Source organism: Malania oleifera, chromosome 12 (assembly GCF_029873635.1).
Source record: "Malania oleifera isolate guangnan ecotype guangnan chromosome 12, ASM2987363v1, whole genome shotgun sequence".
Classification (NCBI taxonomy): Eukaryota; Viridiplantae; Streptophyta; class Magnoliopsida; order Santalales; family Ximeniaceae; genus Malania; species Malania oleifera.
The window spans coordinates 55,126,354-55,133,278 of NC_080428.1; positions in this window are offsets into that span (position 1 = coordinate 55,126,354).

Consider the following 6,925-nt stretch of genomic DNA (forward strand, 5'->3'; position numbering starts at 1 on the left):
GGATTTGGGTTATATTGAATTAGGCTTGGCTCTGGTTGAATTGAGTTAGGAGCAGGGGTTTGGGCTATGGTTGAATTAGGATAGGCCCAGGGATCAACTGGATCTGTTGCGGGGCAATTGGGCTTTGGGTTTTAATTAAATGGACTTCAACCAATTGGGTCGAGCCCAATTGGCCCATATTGGAAAACATGTTTATGGGTTTTAGTTCAATTGAGTTTAGGATTGGGTGAAAGGTCAATAGTCAATGGTCAATGGTTAATGGACCTAGGTCTTGGGTCTTCGGGTCAGATAATTAGGATCTGGGTCAAGTTGAATTGGGTTTGGGTTATTGGACCTAGGGTAATTGGGTATGGATATTTTAAATTTGGGTCAAATCCTGTTTGGAAAAATTATCGATCTCTGTTCTATTTGAATTCAAACTCTAATTATAGAATCAAAATTCAACATTTCTAGAGAATTGAATTAAAAATTAAACACAAAACTAACAAGTGCCAATCTCTAATTTTGAATCCTGATTTTGTAACTTCTTCTTCCTTTACCTCAAGCCCCTTTGAATTCTTCATTGCAGTTCTCCCAGTACTTCAGCCTTTTAGCCTGCCTTAAGCTCTCCAGCTCTCCTCAAGTTCTACAAATTCACAAAAAAAGCGATTCTTTTCTTTATTCTCTCAAACTCTCAGTTTTTGTATCTATATATCTGTGTCTTTATCTCTTCTGAAGCCCACTATTTATAAGCTTATGGGAAACGAATGAATTAAATTTGATTGATCAATCAATTTTAAATTTTTCAATCAAACTTAAAACTAATTAGTTAATTAGATTAATTAATCAATCTTAATTTGCTCAATCATATTTAAAAAAACCAAATTGACATTCTTTTGTGTGTGTGTGTGTGTGCAGGTGCAAGCATGGAGAATCAGACCCTTTTTATTTTATTTTTCATCTTTTCTTTTATATATATATTTTTTATTTTTCAATGTAAAAATTCAATTTTCTCTGTATTTTTTCCCTATATTTTATCTTTTTATGGGATTAAGAAATTTTGTCTAATTTTTGTTATATAAGCCCCATACAAAATAGGGTATATTATCTACGCCTTTTGCAAGACTTATGCCCCTTTCTTAGAATCTTCCATGGTTGTACCTACTATTGAGAGAGAGTGAGTGAGCCAATACAAGAGAAGAGAATCGTATTGAATAGTGTGATTTGTATATAAGAGGTGTATCCTATTTATAGTGTAACGCCTCGAACCCTTAAACCCGGGCCTGGTGCGTTATACCTGATCATATCCCTAATAAATCATAATTAAACCTAGCATACGCAGCGGAAAACATAATCATAATCTCCATGTAACATAATACCAGAGTTTACTAATTTCTATCTATAATCCAAAGTATCCATCCAACACCTGCATTTCCATATAGACATATATCTCCAAAAGTATTTCAGTATTTTCACAACCCTTCTGTTCTCAACAGGCTTAAAACATAAAAACTTAAAACATAAATATTTACATTCCCCCAAAGTGTTTTGAAAATATACCCTTTCTCTTTAAGTCCCTCAAAATGCTAAATACCCTCGAGCTGCCTAAGCTCGACCTCGAGGATGTCCTAAAAAAGAAATAATCATATTCGGGTGAGACACATCTCAGTAAGGGAAGAAACATACATATTAAAACAGCGTGTGGCCAACATGAGATAAATAGATATCATTTTTATTTCATTTGCAAATCATCATATAACATTGAAATCGTTTTTTGAACCTAAACAATCACATGCAAATATTTAACCCATGAGATTACCCAAGGATAGGGGTGATTACCCGCCCATACAAGTAGCACCTCTCTGCTATGATACTTAAGTAACCCTAAGGTCACAATTAAAACATATCAGAGCACTCACCTTACTCAGTAAGCCCTCAAGTGGTAAATTAATCTCGTACTCACACAGTTCAACAATAGTTTACTGACAAAGGCCCTAAGGATAGGGAATTATACCCGCTCATACAAGTAGGTTCTCTCTGCCCTAGTGTGTTATGTAGCTACTGCCACATCTGAAGCTACTAGTGCATTCGCTTTACTCAGCAAGCCCTCAGGCAAAGAGTATGCCTCGCCCAATCGTAACATGTTCTACGTACATACATACTTCTATTATCATAATACATCATTCTGTTCTGTCGTTATACATTCATGCACATTCATTCCTATTCATAACTTAACTTTGCATTTCGTTTCACTTTAATTAAAATTTTCCCATTTACATCATTTACCTTTGTCATTTCATTTCATTGCCATTTCATCGTCATTTCATTGCATAACATTTCATTTCATTACTTCGTACTACAGTTGATCTTTAGCCATCATCAGTTAGTCTACGTAGAAACGTGCTAAATCTGCTAACACAGCTCCTTTTACCTGTCATCAGTTAGTCTACACAGAAGTGTGCTAGATCTGCTAACATGATTGTCTTTCAGCTGTCTTACATTTACATGGTTGCATTTAACATACACAGGCAACATTGTCTATATCATATTTTATTCTTTTTGTTTTACTTACTTAGCCTGCATCTTATACATTTAACATATAATTTGCACAGATTCTCATGCCACAAAATTTAGCAGTAAAATTCATACATATTTCTCATAAAATAAGCCAACCCACATTTAACATTTACATGCTCAAAATACACTTCATTTCTTACATAATTCCTTAGAAAATTCATTTCACTTTCGTTCGTTGACTTTCACACATACATAACTATATCGACAATCCTACGCTCAGAAAACATAAATTTCATGGCTGACATTTTAAACCCACATAAAAAAAACATATATACATAAATAACACATGCTCATTTTTAATTCATGAAAAACCTGATTTAATATATAAATTTCCCCCTTACCTTGTTTCTTGAACTACACCGACAGGGACTCCGGAAAAATACCTGCGGTGCTCACCCGGATCCTGAATAAAAAATTCTAATCCCATGTAATTAATCCCGAATAAAATATTATTTTAATATTTTCTAGGCCCATAAATTCTAAATATATAAATATATCCTTAAATATAGTCAAATTACCAAATTTCTCAAATTAATTAATTCATTTCCCCAAAATACTACTCATCTAGCCTTCCCTAGGCTCCACACACCTCAAATTAACATTTAGACTAATATTTAATACTTCCACTTAATTTTCTAAATTATGCCTGCGGGACCCAAAATTACACCTGCGGCGCTTACCCGAGCCCTGATTCAAAAACCCTAATTCCATTTAAATTATTTCTAAATAACGTACTATTTAAATATTTTCTAGGATTATAATTTTCAACTTACAGTTATACCCGTAAATTTAATTAATTTGCCAAATTTCCCAAATCTCACTCTTGCTTTGGAGTAGGGCCTAAAAAATCTTAATTGAAAAATTATCTACGTCAAAATGACGACGATGACGATTAGGACCACGTGGTGGTACCCGTTCGCCGATTTAACAGTAGATTTAAAGCAAAATTGAGAAAATGGGGAAAAATTACCTTTTCCCAAGAGCAGTGCCTAAGTCGTTTCTACGACCAATCTGCTTCAGTAGAAATGTCGGCAGCGGAACCAGGAATCCAACGACACCTTCTGTTTTTCGATCCGCCGCAAATTTGCCGAAAAATTGAGAGAAGGAGAGAGACGGAAGATGGAGGTGAGCCGTGAGCGTGCTGCGCAGGAGGCAGAAACAATTGCAGAGACAATTGCAGAGAAGAGGGGGGGGGGCGTGAATCAGGACATTTGAAATTGTATCTTAAATTATTTTTATATATATGCTTATTACTTTAACCATATATATATATATATACCCATTATATAATTTACTCAATTTATTTATTTAAATAACGTTTAATTAATTTATTAATTCAATTAAATAATATTCAATTAATTAACTAATTAATAATTAGTCTAATTTCATTTTATTTCATATATTTTTTTATTATTTTTTTTCATACTATTTCTTTTATCTGTTCATTTATTATTTTATTTATTATTATTATTATTATTATTATTATTATTTCTAATTATTTTAATTATTTTAATTTTTCAGGTCTTTACATATAGTCTAGTCTAAGGGAAAGATTTGTTTATCAAATTGATATGGGACAAATGTTATATACATTAACAGCCTCCCTCAAACTCAAGGTGGCAAAATGGAGACCAATTTGAGTTTTGAAACTAAATTTAGAAGGCGTCCAAGAGGATGCGTTTTAGTGAAGATATCTAAAGTTTGATCGATAGAAGAAATTGATAATAGTCCAATGGTGCCACAAGTGAGATGATGACGCACAAAGTGATAATCAATCTCAATTTGTTTTGTGCTTTCATGGAATACATCATTGTGAGTAATCTGAATAGCACTATGACTATCGCAGCTGATGATAGTAGTAGTAGAATGGGAGGCGCCCATATCTTCAAGTAACTAGCAAAGCCAAATAAGTTCCTGAGTTGTATCAGCAAGAGCACGATACTCAACTTTTGTGCTTGAATGGGCGACGACTGTTTGCTTCTTACTGCGCCAATAAATAAGAGAGTCACCAATGAAGAAGCAATAGCCAGTGGTGGATCTATGATCAGTGCGGTCACCTACCCAATCTGCATCTGAGTAGGCATGATGCTCAAGTGAAGAGTGGGCAGAGAAATGGAGACCATGAAATAGGGTCCCCTTGATGTACCTGAGAATGTGAAGCACTGTGGCATAAATAGGGTGCGCGAGGAGCAGAGAGAAATTGACCAACAAAATGGACAACATAAGAGAAAAAAACTCCTAACCAATTGGCAAAATGGGTGGGGTTATCTAAAGGTGTACCATCCATAGGAGTGAGTTTTGAGTTGAGCTTGAGAGGAGTGGTGCATGTCTTACTATCTGTGAGTCCTGCTTGAGTAAGAAGATCTTAAGCATACTTGGCTTGAGAAAGATAATATCCTTCAGAGTTAGAAGTGATCTCAAGTTCCAAAAAGTAACTAAGCTTTCCAAGATCTTCCATCTCGACATGTTGGCTGAGATGGGTCTTAAGAGCCGAAATTCCGGATGCATCATCGCCAGTGATGATCATATCATCAGTATAGAGGAGAAGTATAGTCCCTTAATCTAATTTTCGGATGAAAAGGGCAGAGCAAAGGTCTCCTCATAGTCGATCCCATACTCCTGGGTAAACCCTTTTGCTACCAAGAGAGCTTTTACTGCTCAATGGACCAATCAAAGTGAGTTTTGATTTTGTAAACCCACTAGCATCCCAGAGCATCCTCAAAACCTAGGTATCAAGGAGAGAGAAAGAGAATTAAGAGGATCTTATACTGGCTTGGAACTGCCCACAGAGGCGATATGAGACTAGACACAGACCAACACTCCCCCTCATGGGGGAAAAAAGGCGAAGAGGAGTCTAGCCCACAAAGGAGCCAAGCAGCCCAAGGCCCAGCTCCGATACCAAGTTAGAGAGCTCATCCTCAAAATCTAGGTATCGAGGAGAGAGAGTTAAGAGGATCTTATACTGGCTTGGAACTGCCCACAGAGGCGATGTGGGACTAGACGCACACCAACACCTACCACCCATAGCTCAATAGTGTGCAAGAGAAAAAAAAGATCATGAATAAAGTTTGCTTGAGATTGAGCTCCTTGGGAGTCAAATGCATGTTGGTGTTAGGGTTCTGGTAAAAAATACTTGTGCTCGCTATCAAATTCGAAGGTGAAGAAAGCAAGGGTGATGCAAAGGCCTTTCTCAAAGTTGGCCTCTCTCTCTCTTTTTCTCTTTTTGAGGGCAAGCCATATTTTATTAACTGAATATTTCCAAATCTTATATTTTTTTGTTAGTTTTTCTTTCACACTAAATTTCTTAAAGACTAACAAAATATCAAGAAAAGTAAGTAAACACACAAGTTTCAATCTCATTGTCAATATAAATTAAATAATATTTTAAAATTGAAAAATGTGTTTCTATTTAGCACACTACAAATACTTAAGAAATGAATGAAAAATATTGAAATCAACAAATTCTTTATATATCTAAATATTAAATTTTTAATGATTATTTAACAAATAAATATCACATAGATAAACTAAGTCAAGTTTGAGAGAGGATGAATTTCAAGGCTCTAATCTATAGAAAATTTGTATAATTTTTTTAAAAAAATCCTAAATAACGAGACAATAAATTTTTAAGAGGTGTTATACAACTATATATAACTAATGTGATGAATAAATAATGCTAAACTAAATGCTGCAGTAGTACCTTAATTATCTATGTTCCATTTAAAAACTAAATGGAGTCGCCAGTAACCTATTATTTAGCTTGGGGCGGTTAGATCACCTAATTACTACTCATTGATTGGTTTTAGACTAATCCTAGGTCAAGGAACCAGTAGTTTCTGTCTGATTTATCATAGTTGAGATCATGAGTTCAATTATGCAAGGGGAAAGTACTAACACCCCCTACACACACATTCTATGAGCAGTATCTAAATAATCATGAATTATCCCTAAATTAAATCTAATGGTCTTTAATTAACTCCTTTGAAATAAACAATTAAATACATAAACAAAACAAATAAACAAATAAATAAATAAATTTTGAAGGAAAATGAAAATCAAAGTGCGATTAGGAATGTCTAATAAGATCTCCAAATAAGGAGATCTTATTAGATGAACCTCCCTTATAGCTAATACATGTGAGATCTGAAATACTTCTTTACCCTTTTTAAAATCATTGTGATGCATACACATAAAAATCAAGTAACATCATCAAAATTATAAGCAAAAGTAACTTTAAATACGTTCTTAGATTTTTCAAAGTTTTGTAGATTTTTTTTCAAAAATTTTTAACTTTTTTTATAAAAATGTTATGGGATTTTTAAAGACTTTTCCTCATTTTTTGGTATTTTATTTTTCCATTTTTTAAAAT